Source organism: Mustela putorius, unplaced genomic scaffold (genome assembly GCF_011764305.1).
Source record: "Mustela putorius furo isolate JIRA1106 unplaced genomic scaffold, ASM1176430v1.1 tig00000145_pilon_pilon_pilon, whole genome shotgun sequence".
Classification (NCBI taxonomy): Eukaryota; Metazoa; Chordata; class Mammalia; order Carnivora; family Mustelidae; genus Mustela; species Mustela putorius.
The window spans coordinates 25,656,210-25,677,850 of NW_025421294.1; the positions used below are offsets into that span (position 1 = coordinate 25,656,210).

The 21,641-nt window shown below is 51.0% G+C and overlaps 1 long non-coding RNA gene across 1 annotated transcript in view; it reads right to left on the reverse strand.

Moving 5' to 3' along the window:
* Positions 1 to 1,724: 1,724 nt before the first annotated feature.
* The window catches only part of LOC106005092, a 256,068-nt gene continuing 236,151 nt past the window's right edge, over positions 1,725 to 21,641 (reverse strand). Inside the window, exon 3 of the long non-coding RNA XR_006605362.1 lies at positions 1,725 to 5,858. This is a non-coding gene — a long non-coding RNA (uncharacterized LOC106005092). The remainder of the gene's footprint in view (positions 5,859 to 21,641) is intronic.

Genomic DNA, 21,641 nt, shown 5'->3' on the forward strand with positions numbered 1-21,641 from the left:
TGACTGCAGCCATTCACCCAAGAGCGTCACTGCTGCAGGGAGAGCCCGCGGTGCGCAGCGGCACGAGAAATAAGCAGGGCTAACAGGAGCTGGAAAGAGCAGTCCTTCACCGTGTGCCACGCACCGTCTTGAGGCCCATGTGGGCATCATTCCTTTCTGTCCTAGGGATCGTTCTGTGGGCAGTGTCTGTTATCAGAGCCATTTTGCAGCTAAGAACACTGAGGCTGGGAGGAGTTACGGAACCTGCCAATGATCACACTGCTTGTAAGGCACAACCAGATTCAAATGCAAAGATGCCGAGCACTGCCATCCAGGACTCACTGTAATAATCAGCAACTAGAGAGAATCCGGGTTGCTCTGATGGTATTTCATTTCTTTTCTTTTCTCTTCTCTTTTTTCTTTCTCCCTTTCTTCCTTTCTTCTTTCTCTCCTTCCTCCCTTTCTCTCTTTCTTTCCTTTTTCTTGCTTCCTCCCTCCCCCTTCTCTTCCTTCATTATGTTATGTTAGTCACCATACAGTACCTCAGTTTTTGATGTCGTGTTTTGTGATGCATTGTTTGCAGACAACACCCAGTGCTCCATGCAATATGCACCCTCCATAATACCCCCTCCCCCAAACCCTCAGTTGGATTCCCGGAGTCCAGAGTCTCTCATGGTTCCTCTCCCTCTCTGATTTCCCCTCCTTCATTTTTTCCCTCCTTCTCCTAATATCCTCCATGCTATTCTGTATGTTCCACAGGTAAGTGAAACCATATGATAATCGACTCTCTCTGCTTGATTTATTTCACTCAGCATAAGGTTCTCCAGTCCTGTCCATGTTGATATAAAAGTTGGGTATTCATCCTTGGGAGGCATAATACTCCATTGTATATATGGACCACATCTTCTTTATCCATTCATCTGTTGAAGGGCATCTCAGCTCCTTCTACAGTTTGACTATTATGGACATTGTTGCTATGAATATTGGGGTGCACATGCCCCTTCTTTTTACTACATCTGTACCTTCAGGGTAAATACCCAGTAGTGCAATTGCCGGGTCGTAGGGTAGCTCTATTTTTAACTTCCTGAGGAACCTCCGTGCTGTCTTCCAGAGGGGCTACACCAGCTCGCATTCCCACCAACAGTGTAAGAGGGTTTCTCTTTCTCTACATCCTCTCCAACACCTGCCATTTCCTGCCTTGTCAATTTTGGCCATTCTAACTGCTGTAAGGTGGTATCTCAGTGTGGTTTTGATTTGAATTGCTCTGATGGCTAGTGATGTTGAACATTTTTTCATTGTCTGTTAGCCATTCGTGTGTCTTTGGAGAAGTATCTGCTCATGTCTTCTGCCCCTTCTTTGACTAGATTATTTGTTTTTTGAGTGTTGAGTTTGAGGAGTTCTTTATGGATCTTAGATACCAGCCCTTTATCCATAGGGTCATTTGTGAGTATCTTCTCCCATTCTGTGGGTTGCCTCTTTGTTTTATTGACTGTCTCCTTTGCTGTGCAAAAACTTTTTATCTTGATGAAGTCCCAAAAATTCATTTTGATTTTGTTTCACTTGCTTTTGGAGACATGTCTTGAAAAAAGTTGCTGTGGCCGATGTTGAAGAGGTTACTGCCAATATTCTGTAGGACATTGATGGATTCCTGTCTCACACTGAGGTCTTGCATCCATTTAGAGTTTATCTTTGTGTATAGTGTAAGAGAATGGTCGAATTTCATTCTTCTGTATATAGCTGTCCAATTTTCCAAGCACCATATATTGAAGAGATTTTTTTTTCCCCATTGAACATTATTTCCTGCTTTGTCGAAGGTTAGTTTACCACAGAGTTGAGGGGCCATATCTGGGCTCTCTACTCTGTTCCATTGATCTATGTGTCTGTTTTTGTGCCAGTACCATGCTGTCTTGGTGATCACGGCCTTGTAATAGAGCTTGAAATCAGGCAACGTGATGCCCCCAGCTTTGTTTTTCTTTTTCTACATTTCCTTGGCAGTTTGGGTGGTATTTCTAACTCAGAGACTGAAACACAGAACAAACTCAGGGTTAAAAATCTTCTAGATGTGAACTGCATTTCCTCAACTTTGAAGGACGGACCACAGAAGCCAATCCTGTGTTTAGTGGGGAATCCTCCACTAGATGGCGCTAAAAGGACTGGGAAGCAAATAGAGGAAGGGGGCTGGTTTCTGCTCGCCCTTCTACATGCACAAAAGAGTAGGTTGCATTTGTCAGGATTTGCGTGAATTATTTACCATAATCACCTAAATGTTTCTAAACTTTCACTAATCCAAAGTGCATCTCGCCCCTGAGATGCATTTCTCATTGAAGAAATTCTTTTCAGTGAAACAGAGGAAAGAGGCCAGCCAACTGCCTGGGATTCCCATCATGTCCAAACCACCCAGTTAGCTTTTAAAACCAGGATCAAAAATTGTTCTCTGATGTCAGCCTCATGTTTACAGGGAAAAAAGAAAACAGCTCATTACTTTAAAAAGAGGTTGGTGTGACTGGGAGGGAAACTCGAAGTGTGCATGCGCCTCTATTCACAAGACTGGTTGGCAGTTATGAAATTTACCAAAAATGAAATTATTCTGCAACCTGGGGGCCACGCAGCCCTGCGATCTGGTGGCGGCACCAGCCAGACAACACCCCCCACTTTGTTCCTGAGGAGCAGTCCCAGCCCTCGGCAGCTGAGCTCTGCCCTGCCTAACCCAGACATTTCCCTCAACCTCCCGCATCTGAGATCTCACACAGCTCCAGGGCTCCCACTGGGACCCAGGGGACCCAAAATGATAACTCCTGTGTGTGTACCCCAGGCACACCGGTCCTCTACACCCATACCTGCTACTTCCCACCGCAACCCCGCAACAGTGTAACACTATCCCTATTTTATAGATGAGAGAAATACAACACACCTCTCTCCAGGCGAGGCATATTCCCCCAAAGCCACATAACCCTCAGGGCTGGAGCTGGAATTCGAACCCAGCTGTCAGACTTTACAAAGCTCTCCCCACTCTATGTTATCTGAACCCCTAAAGGTGGCCTTTCCTTTGATATGCACCACGAAGTTTCACCCGGGTTAGGCAGGCCTTCTTGTCTATACACTGACAGGTCCTTTGTGGCCAGCCCTGGCAGTATAAACAGACGTGTTTGAGAACAGATGAAGAGAAATATGTAATTAAAGCATCTAGGGGCCAGCTAGATTTGCTGGGTACATACTATAAAAGAGCCCCCAAATTGAGGCCTCTTGCAAAGGCAGATTAGACAGTGCCTCTGTCCAGCAGAGTGGGAGACCCGGAGCCATGCTTGCCGGACAGGCACGGACTCAGGAGGGAGTCGTGCTCACTGGCCCAGTGTGCAGGGAAGGTTCTGTGCAGCAGATGACCTAGACACCAGGGTTTCCTAGGATGGGCCATGGTCTCCTAGGCCAAGGGAGCGAGGGGATGGGTGGTAAGTAGCCAGATGGCACATAGGTCTACAGGCCCAGCTAGGGGAGCCATGGGGTCTGCTGGGGATTGAGAAGCCCAGACCTGAACTGCACATGCAGCCTCTGCTCCCCGTCCCTATCCCTGGCATGTGGGGCTTTCTGTCTGTGCCTCTGTCCATCTGGCAGAATTCCTCCTTCCTGTTGAGGGGTTAGCCGGCTACCTTTGGTCACAGCCACAGTCTGCCCTGGCAGAGTAAAGGCGGGAAGTGAAGACTGAAAAACAAGAGATGCACAGTCATTTGGGTCTGTCCTGCAGTCTCGCCAATCCCAGTCCAGTCCTGGGGCTTGAGGCTGGAAGACCCGCCTGGGCCCGTCGGGGCTGGGGGCAGGTAGTCCTCAGGCAGTTTCCTCACTTGGCACTCGGGCTGTGTTGTCAGTGCCCCTGGCCAGGCCAGCTTCCCCCCATCAGAGGCCGCAGTGGCTGGGGGCTGGCGTGACTGCTTCCTTCACTAGCAACCGTGATGTTTAATTTTCCAGGCCTGGCGCCACCGTCCAACGTTATCTTGGGAGCTGGCCTTGGTGCGGCCCTGGAGGGATCCCCCTGAAAGCACTGGGGTGGGAGGAGGGTCCTGGGCCCAGCCCTGGCTGAGAAGAAAGGGAAACACTCAATGGCCAGGGGTGAGGCTCCCTTTTTCTCCAGCATTTCTTCTATTGAGAATCTAACCTGTTGTGTTTGCTTCTGGGGGCCCCCTGATATCAAAATAATATCCCATGACCCTCCTGACAGGGAGGTAATAAACCTGCTCATTAATCCCGGCCCCCATCATTGCCCCGCCATGCTCCTCAGCAAAGGTGTGTAAATAGACTGGCCTTTCTCTGACCTCTAAAAATCAACTCAGCCGGGCTGCTTTGTCCAACTCCAGAAAAAAAGTGCTCTCTCCGTGGAAGCCACCATCCTGCTCACACCCTACTCCCACCAAAGGGAGGATCACCCCTCCCACACCCCTGACACCCACACTCTCTCTCACACGCTCACACACATCTAGAAGATTCTAGAGTCCTGTGTCAGCAGAATATAGCACTGAAGGATGTGCAGAGAAACATCCGCCTTTAACGGGAGCACCCCGAAATCTGTCTCCCACAAAGCTGCCAAAGTTTCTCCTCAGAGAGGCCAGTTTTACCATGTAAATGCAGACCTCTGCTCACAGTCCCCTTGAGTACCTTCCGGAGGGACCACCAGACTGCCCTCCGAGGTCTGCTGGGGCCCTGCACCCAAAGTGGAGAGGGAACCATGACAGGTCCCAGAGCACATGCCACAGGTAATGTAATCACCAGGGAAGAGGCCTCCAATTGCCCTGAAAACTGTCCCAGCCTCACAGGGTGAAGGTCACCACCGTGGCTACGAGCATCTGGCCACAGTTGACTGAGGGCAGAAAGCTCAGAGTCCCAGAATGACACCTGCCAAATCTTGTGTCCAAAGCCTTAGAATGAGACCCATGACCACAGTGTAGGGTAACCCAGCCCTTGAACACACGAAAGTGCATCATACGTGCCTTGCTGGTGGGAGTCCCCTCTGGCCCTGAGCCCAGGGAACAGGCGACTTTGGTCTCGATGAGTTGGCTGTCAATGCCAGTCCCATCCCCACATACGCCTCTTCCAGTGATGAGCCCAGCCACCCACACCAGAACCGTGGCTGATGGCACGGCCCCCGCCGGCCACCATGGCTGTCTGGTCAGGCCCCAGGCTCCGGCATCTCACCATGCCCGCCTGTGCACTCCATGCCTGGGCTGGCCGGGAAAGCCGCTATTTCTCTGCCTTAACACGGCCAGGCTTCTGAAGCTTAAGAGAATAAATTAGGGTAGACTTCAAGCAGGCTCAGCTGCAGTGGATGGACAAATTGATTTGCTTCCCATCTGGGAGATTAAATTCCACCGCCCAAAATGGCAGCAGGGTAATGAGCTGTCAGTCACACGGCCCAGCACCGGGGCTGGCGCATAATTGAACCCCGGCAGCTCCTTGTTACGTCCCACGGAGGTCCTGCCTCTGGTGCCCATCTTGATGCAACCTCCCAAGCCCCAGAGAGAGCTCACCAGGCCCTCTGGCCCATCCTGGAGAGGGTCAATGCCACCGTGGGCAGGGGGTGGGCCAATGGTGGGGAACTTGCCCTTGGCCAAAGTGCGTAGGATACACTTGTCCACAGCCACGGACAGTGCATATAGAATGTAATTACGGGCAAACCCAAATAACTGTGGTGATGCTCACAGCTTACCTTGAGGTGATGTGACACCTGAGGGACATCGCTTGGCAGGGGGCCCTCACCTGAACCCTCCCTGGCCTCAAGGGGCCCCAGTCACCCCAGCACCCAAAGCCTTCACCTGTTCAGCCCTTTGTAGCCTGCAAGACACGGGCGTGCACACAGTTGGCTCAGTCCTCACCATCCCCTGCAGCATCTCCATCTGCAGAATGGATAAGAGAAGAGGGACCCATGCAAGTTCAGAAGCTGCTGTCCAAAGTTGCTGCAGGCTTAGATTCCGAGGAAGGCAGCTCAGCCTCGCCTGCCTCGCCTGCCTCACCTGCCTACCTCTGCCTCTCTTTCCACCGATACGGATTCTGTTTCGGGCCACTCTCATCTTCCTTTCAGGACTCTGTGTATGCCAGTTCCTCAGGCTGGAAACAGCCCTGCCACCTTTTATCTGTAATCCTGCTCAACCCTTCATGTCTCTGCTCTTAGACCTCCCTGCCACCTCCTCCAGGGGGCTTTCCTGGACCCCGTCGCACTCTGGGCTAGATGCCCTCTAGGAGGGCTAGAAGCCATAGCCCTGTGTCTCCTGGACAGCTGTCCTGTGCTGACAAGCCTGTCTCCCCAACACATAGGGAGTATCACTCATCCGCACAGATCCCTTGAGCACTATATAAGGTCCCAGGCACGCAGCAGTAAGTGAAGGAAACCCTGCCCTCCATGAGGCTAGGGATCAGGACCTTTGCCCTCTATGGCACCCTCAGCTCCTTGCCCTGAGGGCCTAGGGTGGGAAGGGGCATGCTCTCAGTGGTTACATGAATCACAGCTCCAACAGAGTCCACGAAGGACCACGCAGGACCATGAAGACCAGTCACCAGGCAGAGCGCCTGACCCAGAGAAGGCAGTGAGGAGACTGGGGAGAACATGATCACTGCTGACACTCCAGCCCTATACGAGTCAGCCAGGGGTACCACCCCACAGGCTCTGTGGCACACGGTGGCTTCAGAGTGGAGTCTGATGTTGGCACCAGGCCCCAGCTCAGCACACTCTTGCCACACTGCTAACCACAGCCCGGATCTCATGGCATCTGGTGTTTCTGCTTTCTTTGGCTCTTGAACATTCTGGCTAGATGCTAAATCCACGATATCAATAAACAGGGAAAATGGCAGAAAATGCTTTCAGGAGAGACCCCTGAGTTCCTGCAGCCAAGGGCTCCTTGCCTTCATGCCAGTGAGCATGGATGCATAGAATTTCCAGGCAAGAGTACTGGCCCCAGGACAGGTGTCCTTGGTGGGCCCCTTGCGGCATTTGTGGCCCAGTACACAAGCCCAAGTCAGGAATCCTCTTCTCACAGCTCCAGCCCCAGGAGAGGAGAGCAAAGTCTTGCTGCCTGCTATGCCCAAGGCCTGGATTCAAGCATCATCGGGCCCTTGTACCACCAGAAAGAGCACCAGGGACACACAGGTCCCTGACAGAATGGGTCTGACCCTCTGCTGCCCAGACACCATGGGACAGGAGCAGAGTCACAACAACAAAGGGCCTTCAAGAACCCATCTGCCGCTTCCACGATCAGGGCAGAAAACAAGAGACACAACACACAGCCAGATGGGACCATGCACGGAGAAGCTGCAGTGGCGTGAGCGCCCGGTTCACTAAGGAGTCAATGTGCATTCACCGGTCAAATCCTCCTCACAACCCCACAAAATGAGCATTCTGATCCCTGTTTCCTAGGTGAGGGAGCGAGGCTCAGAGAGGTCAAGTTACTTGGCCACGCCGCACAGCAGAAGCTAGCAGACCCAGGATTCGGAACTAGGAATGGAAAACTGTGACGTCAGCTCTCGCTCGTCCTCCAGTGCTGTCTCCCAGGGGCCTCCAAGGGGACACTCCCCATTCTATAGATGAGGAGAAGCGAGGAGGAGGTCGGCGGCTTATGCAAGGCCATTGTCAGTAAGTGGTAGGGGCCTTGGGCTTCCGGCTGGGCCTCCCTAGTAGAGACCCAGGACCCTGCACAGCCACCGCTGACACAGGAACCAGCCCTGAGCTCTGCTCCACCACAGGCTGGGGACCCGGCCAGGGCCTTCCAGTAATTAGTGGGCTCTTGTTAAGACCCAGTCGCGCCGAGCTCGAGCCAGGACTTGTTTTTGTTCCTGTGCGGAGGCCCTCGCAGGAAGGCCAGGCGCACGTGCGCAGCCCCATAAATCCAGCCGGCGTCGCTCATTACAACGTTCTGCTTCACGACCCTGCCGGCCCCAGCCCGCGCAGGCTTCGCCAGCCCCGGGCCTCCTTGTAGCCAAGCCCGGCTGCCCTGTGCCGCCCGCAGCCTCAGACATGAGCTCATCAGCGCGCCGCGTGTGAGGAAGTGGCCGGGCGGCACTCGGCAGCAAGGGGACAATGTGCCTATTAAGGCTGTCAGCTGTCAGCCACCCCCCCTACCAATACACCCGCCCTGCTGAGGCAGGACCACCCCACTCAGGGCCCAGCCTGGGCTCCCATTGGTGCAGACTTGCCCTGCGGTGTGGACTGTCCACTCTGGCAGCGGCCGCAGGAAGTTGGAACACGGCGGCAAGGATTTAGGTGACGGGAGAAGCCGGCTTGGAGACCAGCAGGCCCTGAGCACCATCCCTGCCCCTGGCAGACGGACCAAGGCTCTGGGGACTCTGGGCAGGTCCTCTGGCCCCTCTGAGCCTCCATTCTCACAGCTATAAAATGGGAAGCTACTCCCTGTTCTGCCCGGGAGAACAGCTCCGCAACCCATGACCTTGAGCTGTACTATGGCATTCCACCAGTGTGAAAACTGGCTGGCCCTCTGTTTCTGTGGGTTGAGGAACACGAAGGGGATCAGGGACTATGTGAGTCACCCCACCTCTTGGAGATGTGGTCTCCTTGTCTGTAAAAGAGAGCTGGCAGCATAGTGTCCGGGACAAAAATGTGAACTACTTCTTTCTAATGCTCAGATTCCCATAAATGTTAGAAGCCATGGCAGGTCCACACCCAAACTTGGGCTGTGGTCCATGTTTGAGAGTTAGCCAGCTGATCTCTATGTGGGCCAAGTTCAAAGGACTCTGGCCAGGTGGTTATTGATACCATGTACAATTCTAACCCAGCCTTTACTGTATGTAGCGGAAGGTGCAGGAATTATTGATAAACACTTCTCCATCTGCTACTAACACGGCTCAGAGAAGAGCTAGGCAAGTTCGCAGGAAACCTTCTAGAACTGTGCTATCCAATATGATAGCTACTAACCACATAAGGCTGTTTAAATTAAAATGAAGTAAAATATAAAATTCAGTTCCTCATTTTCACTTGTCACATTTTAAGTGCTCAGCATGGTGGGTGGCTTGTGTATTGGGTAACAGTGTTCTAGAACCTGTCTGTGAAGCTCTCCAGAAAGACACCCCAAGTTTTTCATACCATTTATTTTAGTGTATGGAGCAAAAAGCATGGCCAGGGCATGGCCACCAGCAAATGGTTCTAGGCTACCAAAAGTGATAAAGACAGTGATTGCTAATCATGGTGGTAGAAATAGTAATATCCATGTACAGGATAGTTCTGTTTTAGGCCCCGTGCTGGCTGCCTCACATTCTTGCATTGAAGCCCCCCAGATATTCTACAGTTAGTGACATATCCCCAATTTACTCATGACAAAATGGTCTCAGGGAGACTAAGGAATTGACGCAAGGTAGAGAGACAAGACCAGCTCGGACTTCAAAGCCAGCCTGACCCTCAGGGGCAGAACCCATGCTAACCTCCTATGCCTTGATGAGATTTGCACCCAGAGGTTTGGCTATTCTTTCCAGAAGGTTTCTATCTCCCTTCTGCCTTTCCCTTGGCTTTGAACACTTTCTGCTCTCAGGAAAGCTCTGACCTCTCTGAGCCTGGGTCGAGGCTCATTCTCGCTCTTGGTTGTTGTATGGAATTCCTTGCACAGGACAGGCCTGTGAAGGCTGCTGCTGACCACTGGGGCTGCCCTCACTCCACCCTCACCACCCTCAGTGCCCAAAGGGACCTTCTCACCAGGCCTAGGCACCGGGTAGGGAGATAACGGGTGGACACCTCAGCTGTGCCACCAAGTGCCATCAGTGAGCACAGCCCTAGGCAGGGATCAGGTCAGCAAGGACCAAAGGGACGGCAGGTGTCAGGGGGACACCCCAAGGTGTGTGCCTGTGAGCAGGACCAGCTCCCGAGTTCCTGCCCAAAGCCGTGGCTATGGAAGTCACTGAGACCCAGTGAGCCAGACAGGGTGACCAGCTAGGCTCTTGGGGTGAGCACCAGTACATGCTCCAGCATCATTCACTGACCCATCCATGAGCTGTACACCGAAGAAAGGAGTGCCAGGTGCTGAACCCCACGCCAGGGCCACCTTCTACAGATCTCTCCCACCATTCCCAAACACTCCTCTCCCACTGCAGCCCCACGGCCGCCCCAAGAGGCAGGCAGGTGGAGCAGGGACAGGCTCCCAACTTGACAGATGGAAACAGTAAGGACTGAGAAGCAAAAGTCACTTCCCAAAGCCTGCAAATCACCCCCCAAGGCTTGACCCCAGGGCTTTTGACCTGGTTACCAAGTCACTCTTTAGAGGGGACATTTTACATGGACAGGTGTGCCATGGGCTCTGTGGTTCCAGAGGCACAACTCCATCCTGGATCTCCACCCTCTCCCTCACCCCAGCAGGCCATCCCTGGGATCCAAGTCACCAGGGACAATTATCACCAAGCTCACTTAGCCAGTCACTGAGGACCTGGGACATTTCCTCTCCTGTGCTCACTTAGAGACCCCAGGATCTCAGGCACCCCCACAGGCCCCGGGCAAGCCACCTCTCTGGCTCTTACACCCCAGTGGGCCACGAGGGCAGCCAGTCCTCCGCAGGAACTCACCAGAAGCCAAACATCTGGAGCCCTGCGCCCGCGGGCACGAGTCCTCTGCGGCTGGGCCGGCCAAGCCGGGGCTTCCAGACTCCAAGCTGAAGAAATGGCCAAAATGGGCTCACGCCTCTGTGCTGAAGGCCGGGGGACGGACGGCACCCTCCCCAAGGCCCAATCCTACATTTGTCTCGCTCAAGCCCTGAGACTCCAGTTTAAGAGCCTTTTTATAGACTCCTATAAAGGAGAAAGTGAACTTTTAACGTGTTTGCACTCCACTAAGTCAATATGCATAAACGGGACAAGAGCGGAGCTTCCTCTGAGCAGATGCCGGCTGGCAGGGCGGGCGGGCGGGCGGGCCACGGCAAGGCCATCCCAGCCCCCAAGGGCACGGCCAGCCGTGTCTCCCCACCATGGGCCTGTGGTGTGGCCCCCAATTAGGTTGCCGTCCACCAGGGCCGTGTGCGGCCACTAATGAAGCCGGAAAGCCCTGCCTGGCCCGGCTAACGGGCGGCTCCTGCCCTCACTCAGCCGAGACGGCCCCCCAGACACGCAGTTTTCATGGGAAAATTTAGAGGAGCAGAGATGTGGAAGCTGTAAAGTTTTACTAGGAATTCTCAACCATCCTCCTTTGGCTCCCGACACTCACACTGCCCTTCATTTTTAAGAGAGCTTCCTTTCTGCTTTGAACTTACTCCTTAAATCTCAGCAACCCTGCGCCAGCCTCCAGGATCCAGGATCTGGGCTCAGCCTCCACAGAGGCCTGCCTGCCCCAGGAGGAAGAGGAAGAGTCTGCTCGGGCACCCCCGAGGGCTTTCTCCTGCCCTGCCTTGCGCTGGAGCAATCCCCAAGAGGCCGTCGGCTTGCCTGCCAGCTCACAGGAATCCTGGGTTCCTGCCCGAGGCCCGGCACGGTCGAGACAACGCACGCAGCTCTCTTCTCTTTGTTCACTCATTTGTGCCTATGGTGTCCCTAAGATGTACAAGGCCTTCAAAGGGCAGGAATTCACGTCAACTTCTGGATTCCAGTCCCAGCTGTGCTATGTCCCAGCTGTGGTCTTGGGTGTGTCCCCTGGTCTCTCAGAGCCTACAAGTTATCTCTAAAATAGGAATAATACTACCCTTCCACCGCCCCCCACCATGAGGTTACTGCAAATATTAATCGACACAGTACATGTCCCCTGCACACAGCAAGCACTCCATAAATGGCAGCTTAGTGCCGTAACAGCTCTGCACAGAAGATCCCGTTCTCCTCTTTCTGATAACAAGGGAACCAAGAACATTCAATGACTTACCCAAGGTCTCCTGTGTGACCTTGGGTAAGTCACTGAACGTTCAGTCCCAGCTCTTTTAGACTCCAGGCCATAGCCATCAATGCTGGCATGCAAAGCATCCCAGGCCTGGGAGGCAAGCAGGCTCCTAAATCAGTGAGAAAAACTTAGGGTCCAGAAACCTACCTAGAATCTGGTGCTCAGCAAACCTACGAAAGAATTATTTTTATTTCAGCATCGTGGCTGAGTGTTGTTTCTTCCTTTGAGTGAGCGATGGCAGGCAGAGGGTGGGCTATGATGTTTCCAGTGCTTTGGGCAATTGGTTCAGTGCCTGCGGCCAATTTATCATCTGCTGCGGGAGATCAAACCCTCAAGGGCAGGGGTAGTTTTAAACTGTGGCTCCCGAGAAGCCAGTCCCTGTAGCACCCCAGCCGCGGAGGCCAGGCAGACAGGAGCCCTCTGGCTGTGCACTCCGGAAGGGGTAGGGTGGGGAGGCATTGCAGGCTGGAGCCGAGGCTGCCTGGCAGCCCCTTCGAAGAGCTGGCACCCCTCTGCCACATCCCGAGTTATCTGGATGCTTGGTATCTCTCTGCAAATCCTGAGGCCTGCCTGCTAACCACCCCATGGAATCCTTACTCTCTAAGAGAATTCTTTTTCAATCATTCGCAAAATAGTTTCTCTTTGCTTCTGAATGGATCAAGGTCTCCTCCGTGGGAAGCCGTGCAAAGCATGGGCCTAGAGCCATGTTCAAGCTTGGAGTCAATGAATGCTACAAGTCTAGAGTGGATGGAGCCATGGGCAATGTCTAGATAGCAAAGAAACTGAGGCCCAGGGACAGAGGGTCTGCTCCAGAGCAGTGACCAGTCCTGTGTCTGTGCTGGGGATTAGGCAGCAATGTCTCAGTCCATCTGCCTTCTTGTCATTGCCTCAGCCTTCTTTATAACAGCCTTGAAATGCTTCAGTGCTGTGGTAATTGTCTGTGCTCGGTGCCTCTTTGGATAGAGAGCTGATTAGCTTTCTTAGGTTGTTATAATGTCCAGGGATGTGTGATCCCTGGGAGGAAACCCTCTATGGGCAAAGGCTGGCCTGTTCATGGAAGGTTCCTGAGGCCTTAAATAAAGCAAAACCCCCAAAACTGTCCACTTCCGCCCTCACCCCCTCTTGTGCATCCACACAACCAGATAGTTCCACTCTACAAAGCCCATTGCCAGTCGTAGGCTCACTTCCGTAAGCCATGGGGAAGGTGGTGGTTTAGTGTTTGCTCCCTGAGGACCCCAAAGCCAAAGGAATTTCTGAGAAAAACTCACAGATCCTGTGGCCAGTATGGCTTTCTATACAGTCACGAATGTGGAGGGAGCTCTCCCCGAGGTTCCCCGACGGCACACAATGCCCATCTCTCGGCTGGCTCTCACCTTTCTGGAGCCTCCAGCTCCTGGCAATGTACCAGGCCACACTCCCACCGTAAACATCCAGAAATGCTGGGTCAGACATAATAAATAGAAATTTAAATGCAAAGACTAATCAAAGGTGGAAAGAGGAAGGACAGAAGAAACATTGGGAAGGATGGAGGAAGGGAAGAAGGAGGGAGAGAGGAGGGAACCTACAGGGCTAAGAGCTCAAACTGGAGAAACCTGAGCCATGTGAGTGCTGAAACCACAGCCACCCTGGGGCATCAGCTGATCCCAGAAGCAGAAAAAACCTCTGGCCCACAAAACAGGGGAGGGCTAAACTGGAACCTCTGTCTGGACATAGATCTTTGGAAGTTACACCCGCCCCCCGCCCCCCGTCCACTCACTGGAAAGGGAGACCACCAGGAAACGGGGCCATGTCCAGCCTTGACTTGAGTGAGGGAGATAGACCCAGGGAGTGTCCCATGGGAGGGCATGACTCAAGCCTGCCTTCACTCAGGTGAACTTACAACACCTCCTCCATCTGGGGCCCTCCAAGGATACATGTAGATTTCAAGTGACCTCAGGTAGATGACATTACTGGACACCAAGAAGCAGCATTCACATGATCTCTCAAAGAGCACACACGTTCAGGCCAGGCCCTCGGGAATTTTGCAGGTGACCATCAGCTAAATATGAGCTCACCATGAAAAATGACCAAATATCCAAGGAAAGAAGCCACTATGAGAGACAGTCAGCAGGTAGGGCAGCAAAATTGACCCCCAAGGGCCAGATTACACAAACGAAACATGAAATAAGGCCTGTGAGCTTAAACCCAATGGTAAAAGAAAATTTCCAAACTGACCAGGCGTACTTGAGAAACGATCAACTAGAGTTTCTAGAAATGAAAAACGAAATCAGAAACCCAGTAAATACTACAGCTGGCACAAGAATTACTCAAGTGGAAAAGATGTAAAGAAAGAACTCACAAAGTGGTCCAGAGATAGGACAGAACAGGGGGCAGAGACATGAAAGAAATGCTTGAAGAATTGTAAGCTGGGCTCACACTCTGGGACGCAGCATGAGAGAAGCGAACCCTAGAGAGCAGTCACCCTTCAACCTTGGGCCCCACATGTACAATCACGTGAACCTGACCCACAGCCTGGAGCAGAACAGAAGGCCTGTAGACCCCTGAGTAAAAAATATTTTTGTTGTGGGTGCCTGGGTGGCTCAGTGGGTTAAGCCGCTGCCTTCGGCTCAGGTCATGATCTTGGGGTCCTGGGATCGAGTCCCGCATCCGGCTCTCTGCTCCGCGGGGAGCCTGCTTCCTCCTCTCTCTCTCTCTGCCTGCCTCTCTGCCTACTTGTGATCTCTCTGTGTGAAATAAATAAACAAAATCTTTTAAAAAAAAATATTTTTGTTGTGAGCCACTGGAGCTATCAGGAGGTTTTGTGTTTTTTGTTTTTTAAGATTTTATTTTATCAGGTGGTTTTTTAAAAAAAATATTTTATTTATTTATTTGACACAGAGAGAGAGAGATCACAAGTAGGCAGAGGCAGGCAGAGAGAGAGAGAAGGAAGCAGGCTCCCTGCTGAGCAGAGTCAGATGTGGGGCTTGATCCCAGGACCCCAGGATCATGACCTGAGCCGAAGGCAGAGGCTGAGCCACCTACGCACTGAGCCACCCAGATCCCCAATCAAGAGGTATTTTTGCTGTGGACCCAGGTGTTACACCGAGAGAGCAGAACCAGGACCTCATCCAGGAACACTGCCTAAGCCCATGATAAGAGGATCTCACAGCATTTTTCCCAGGAGGAAGACTACCCTGGACCACTGCTTGGTGCCTCCCATTTCTCCTCTTTTCAGGGATAACTGAAGGATAATTGTGGTTACTTTGTCCCTGCTCTTCAACGGCATTTTGTGTAGGGGATTTTTTGAGGGGTGTGGGAGGCAAATGCTCGTCCCTTCAGTTCACAGGCCTCTGGACCAAGAGAAATGATGTCAGTCCCAAGATCCTGAGCCTGCTGGACTGACCAGATGAAACTTCCATCCTGTCTTGGGGAAGGAGGAAGCACATTTCTGTCTGAGTCTTCAAGTGAGTCTTTGTGCCTGAGAGGACAGGCGGGGGTACAGTGCATTAGTGTTCAGCCAACAGCCACCTCTCCTCAACCCCCTCCTTGAGTCAAGTAGACTTTCCACATGCTCAATTGGGCTGAGCCACATGAGGTACTTGGGCCGGTGGAATCTGAGTAGACATGAAATAGGCCAAGGTGAAATGCACTGCCGCGGTCTGTCTTGGCCTCCCAGGTACTTGCCGCCCCTTCTGCTTGGGTCCTGAGACGAGTGCCCTGTGGACCAGAGTTGAACCTGACCCTTAACGTGGAGTGGAACCACCAGAGCCAACACACAAATCTATGAGGGAAATCTACAAGCGAAATGGTGCTGGTTTCAGTATTTCCCTGAAAAATTAAATGGAAGAAAGAGAAACTTTATTTATGAACTATCTCAACAGATTTCCTAAATAGAGTAGGAGAGAAGAGATAAATCCTGACAGACCCTTTTCCAGAATGGGTAAAAGGTGTTAAGCCTCAGTCTTAGGCAGCCCAGGGCATCCCAAGTAGTATTAAAAAAAAAAAAAATTACACATAGACGTATTACAAGGAAACTGCACAACGCCAAAGACAAAGGAAAGATCTTACATGTTGCCTGCAAAGAGGCAGTGCAGCCCCTGCCTGGATGAGCTCCAGGCCAAGGGGGTCTCCCTATGGCAACAAATACTTATACCCTTTACCATGGAGAATTGCCAGGCACGTGTCTCTGCAGGTATTATGACATCCGGAAGAAAACCTCGAGGGCCTCTGCTCTGGCCCCCTCAATGACAGATGAGGACACTGAGCTCCAAAAGAGAAAGGGGAAATAAATGCTTGCACACACTGTCTCATTCTCTTGGCAGACACGAGACTCCAGGCCAGAGCGCTAGCTCCCGGCCTGTGTTTTCTCTCACACAGGCTGAATGTGCCAGGGTGCTTCTCAAGTCCACGTGACAGGGCCTGCAAGAAGCAAGAAGAGCCCCACAAAGGCTCTGCGGCATAGCTACAGAGGCAGACCCTCCTTGGCTCATGAGGGTTGTTTCTTGGGAAAAAAGTGCCTTCTACTTGATGTAAGCACGCTCCTGGGGCCTCTCCTGGCTGGCAATACCCCTGCTACCACTCCCAAGGGAGCACTCAGCCCAAATCAGAACCGAGTCCTGTCAGGCAGGGGCATGCCAGACCCTATCAGAAAAGTCCCTGGCCAGCCAGCCCATCCCTTTTTCAATGACCCTCTCCAAGTGGACAAGGCATGATTTCCCTCAACCCTCAGCTGGCCAAGGTTGTTCCAAGGACAGTGGCCAACATAAACAGCACATAAAAATCAGTCCAGAAACCTAATTTCCAGCTCCAGGATGATGAACATCTATTTGTGTGTGGTAAACCAGACTTCCTGGGACAGCTTCCCAGAGCCCAGGGCCATCTGTCCTGCCCAAATCCCCACGCCCAAAGGTGCCCCTGGCAGTGTGGTCTCCAGAAATGACAGCTGTCTTGGGGATTTGCTCTCCCAACTTCCTCCCTCCCGGGCTCCAAGAAGGAAGCAAAGAGACAGCTCTGGGGTTCAAAGGGGCCTAGCCACCATGCAAACGAAGAGTCTTGTGGAATGTGTGGACTGGCAAGCGAAGAAACGGCAAAATGGTCTGGGCCTAGAGGTGTGACAGGCCATTACCCAGCTCGGAACAACTCCTGCATAGTGTTTTCTTGGAAGGCACCCCTGAGGTCACCATTCACCCACAATCGGCTGTCAAAGGACGCTTCACTCCACAGTTGGTGCTGGCCAGTCTACTGACCCCGGCAACCTGTGGGCTGCGGCGTCGAGTGGAGCATGCCCATTCCAACACTGACCTGTCAAGCAATGCTGCTGGAAACAAAAAGCCCCCAAACCGAAGGTGATGGCACTCTCAGCTCTTCAGAATAATTTTGGAGCCGGCAAGAGGCCACAAGGAATCTGAGCAGACAAAAGAGACTCCACAGCCTCCATGCACAACAGCCCAGGCCCTGTCCCCACATGGCAAGTCCCAGAAGAATAGAGAACGCAGCCCTTGACAAGCTTGCTCCTGTGGTGTCCCAGCCACCACAGGACAGGTGTCCCAGACTGCCTAGGAGACCTGCAGGTGACACAGTGGCAAGAGCAGAAAGGGGACGGTTACCCAGTGCACACGAAGACAGAAGGAACGCAGCACCACACAGATGAAAAGAAATTTGGAGAAAAGTGGCCTGGGACCATTCAGGGCAGAATCAAACAGTGCTTCCCATCTGAGTCAGTTCTGAATTAGAGCCAAGAACAAGGCGTGGCACGCTCTCACATAGAGATGAAATTTTAACATTTTTAATGCGAAACTACTTTAATTATTTAGTTTTTCCTGGATAATTATCATTATTATAATAACGACTGTTATATAATGACTATTATATAATGACTGTTATAATATTATAATTATCATTATAATGCCTGCTGCAGGGAGATTTTCCTAACCTCATTACTGCTTCTATATTGGTCTGCTGACGTTCTACTATGATGTGAGCTTTCTCTTCTCCCACACGTCATCGTTTACACTAGAGTGGACTCACGGATGGCCTTCTTGTGAGTTTAAACCATCACTACTATCATGATCTATTCTGATGCTCCAATGTCCTGGACTGCGCTAATGGGAGCCCCTTCAACCATGTCCTGACTTTCTGGCAGAAAATATTTCGAGCATGTTGCATGCTTTTCCTGCCCTGTCCCTGGAATCAGCCATTTCTCCAAGGATTCCTAGTCCCTGTTAGTAGAACGTGGTGTTAGAAACCATTATCTGGGCAAACCAGATGTGCTATTTGTCCTGGTTGCTAGGCCTTCCTAGTGGAAAGAGAGTACCAATATTTGTAATGTAGATACACATCTATATGTATGGGTAATATTTACATACACGCTAATTTCTACATTTATCAATATCGGAAGCCGCACGTTTACACAAATACCTCCAATTACAGTCCAATATAACTATGTTCATTCTCACTTTCCCCTTTCCTTATCTGTAACTCCCTCCTCTAACAGTGGGAAAATCAGCCTCCTTCACTCTCAATGTATTCACTTCTCTGCTCAATCCCAGTGTCTATAACCAAGTTCTCCAAACCGCGAGGCTGCCACCACAGTGAGCCGCCTTCTTCATGTGGCCTTTAACCTCTGCCAGCTTCCCTGTTGGCCCTGCATGAGAGCTTTCTTTTTTCTTTTTCTTTTTTTTTTTAAAGATTTTATTTATTTATTTGACAGAGAGAAAAATCACAAGTAGGCAGAGAAGGAGGAGGAAGCAGGCTCCCCGCTGAGCAGAGAGCCCGATGTGGGGCTCGATCCCAGGACCCTGAGATCATGACCTGAGCCGAAGGCAGAGGCTTAACCCACTGAGCCACCCAGGCACCCCCAGTGCTTTCTTTTTTCAAAGAGCTTTAGTGAATTGTCAATGACCATAAAATCAACCAAGCCTAAAGAATACCACTCAGTGATTTTTTAGTAAATTCATACAACTGTGTAACCATCACCACAATTTGGTTTTAGCACATACTTCCATCGTTCCAACGAACTTCCCACTGTCCATTTCAGCCAGGCCCCATTCCCCAGCCCCAGGCACCCACTCTGCCCACTCTGCTTTCTGTCTCCATGGATTTGTCTCTTTCAGAGGCAAATATACAGGGAATTATGTATCTGTTGCAACAGGTTTCTTTCACTTAGCATCATGTTTTTGAAGCTCATCTGGGATTGAATGTGTATCATTACTCTCTTTTTACTGATGTATCATACCCCCATTTTCTAGATATGTCACACTTTGTTATCCATCAGCCAGGTGATGGACATTGTGACTGCTACCAGTTTGGGGCTATCATGTACAAGGCTGTGAAAATACTCATGTGCAGCTTTTTGTGTGGACACATATTTTCTTTTACTGTGGGTAGTGTGGTAGGGCAGAACAATGGCTTCCAAAGATGACCAATGTGCTCGATCAGCCAACCCTCAGAAAACAAGGTCATCCTGGTTATTTTATATGAAGTCCATGTCCTAATCCCCAGAACCTGTGAATATGTTATGTTACACAGCAAAGGGAAATTAAGGTTGCAGATGGAACTAAGGCTGCTAATCGGCTGGTGCAAAGAAAGCAAGATTACCCTGGGTTCCCTGGGCAAGCCCACTGTACCCACAAGTGTCCTTTCAAAAGAGGCAGAAGAAGTCAGAGAGATACTCCATGAGAAGGATATAGCCCACTGTTGCCAGCTTTGAAGATGCAAGAAGGAGGCCATGAATCAAGGGGCTGTGGACAGCCTCCAGAAGCTGGCAAGTTTCTCCTCAAGAGGCTCCCAGAAGAAATGCACCCCTGGTGACACCCTGATATTAGCCAGTGAGACCCCTTTTGGACCTCTAACCTCCAAAGCCATAAGATAATACATTTGTGTTGTTTTCAGCCACTTACTTTGTAGTGATCAGTAAGAGCAATAATGGAAATCCAACACAGATGGTCCCCAACTTAAGATGGTTCACATTACGATTTTTTGACTCTGTGATGGTCCAAAAGCAATACGGTCATCAGAAAGTGGACTTCAAGTTCTGTATTTCACTCTTTTCCTGGGCTATCGATATGCCATACGATGCTCTCTCTCAGTGCTGGCCAGGGGGAGGGGCCATAGCTCCCGGTCACCATGCCATCTTGAGGATAACCACCAGTAATTTACAACCACCCTGTCCCCGTGGAACCGTTCTGTTTTTCATTTTCAGTGCAGTATCCAAACATGCCATGAAAGGTTCGACCCTTTGTGTTACATGATCGTGCTCAGCTGGAAGCTAATATTAGTGTTCGGAGCACATGTATGGTCTCCTCAGCTAAGCTAGGAGGTCTGGTAGGTTAGGTTGTATTAAGCACACTTGCCACGTACATTATTGACAACTTAGGATGAGATCCTTGGGATACCCAACCCACTGTGAGTTGAAGGAGATCTATACAGGAAGATACCTAAGAGCGGATATTGGGTTGGAAAGTAAGTTTATGTTTAACTTTTGGGGGGATATTTTAGTGTAAATAACTGCCAAATCTATATTGGTTTTCAAGCTGGCTGTATCATTTTATGTTCTGGCCAGAAAAGTGTGATTTTAGTGAGTTTCTAGGACACCTAAATGGTGGTTTTTGACACTTTCATCCAGTTTTATCACTATTCTGGGGTGGGGGAGGTGAAGATTTGCCAAGCTTCTCACTCCACCAGAGGAGCCAACACCCAAGGACTTTTTGACACAATTATTGAAGAAGGGAGGAAGAGGGGAAGAAGAAGGGAGGGAGGAAAGACCAAACACTTGTAAATGACTTACTGGCGATACTAGAGGGCCACAGATTTCAGGGGCTCACATGCTATCCCACTTCTTATTAATTGCATGATTTGGGCACATAGTCTCCCTTGCCTGAGCCTGAGGTGACACGGATAAGGCTTACATGCAGTGCTTGACCTCTAAGAGCCACCATTTTGTCCGCACCACTCTATTTGTGAAAATGGACTAATGTATAATTAATCATAAAAAACCCACAGTGTGGGCTCCTAGAAATATAATCATCTGCCTGGTTGGCCTGTTTTCCAAGTCCCTCGTAGATCCCCGAAGCCAAAAATGGAACTACAAAACCTGACAAGTCATGTGTTGCCAACGTTTACCCACACACCCTATTCTTCCATCCGTAACAACTCTATACATCTGCACAAGATTCTGTGTTTTTAAACATCTTTTCAGTACATATGTTCATGTGGTCTTCCAAAAACCCTAGTGGACAGACAGCACAGGAATGGTCACATCTGACCGATTAAGGAAACTGAAGGCCAGAGCTGCCAAGTGATTCACTCAAGACTCTACAGAGAAAGGGTGGCAGAAAAGCTGCCATTTTCCCTTTCCTGTAGCGCATGTCTCTGGTTTCCACCAGAGACTCCTTTCCCACCTCTCTTTCCCTGACCTCACTCACTCCTGGACCGAGGAAAAATGAGGGTTCGACAATTCCAGAGATACTAATCACACAGTCAACGTGCATGAACACACGCTGATTTCACTGTAATTCTGCTCATCGTGCTGGGAGCAGCCATGCGTGGCTCAGCGAAAACCCAAGACTCCATTACAGAGTTAAACTGGCATTTGTTCTGAGCCCAGTGGCATTTTAAATGCATTTGCGAAAATGGAAATGAGTCGAGGCACCCAAGGCTGACTATGCAGGGCCAATTTAACAACCCCAGAGCCCACAACAAAGGCCCAGCCACTAGATCGATGGCTCTGCCAATGGCTTTCCATGCTCATCCTCCCAAGGGCAAGGCCTTCTGAAAGGCCTCACACAGCCTTTCTCCTCACACAGCCCTTTCATGCCTGGCCATCTCAGACCAATCTTCACAATGGCCTGACAAC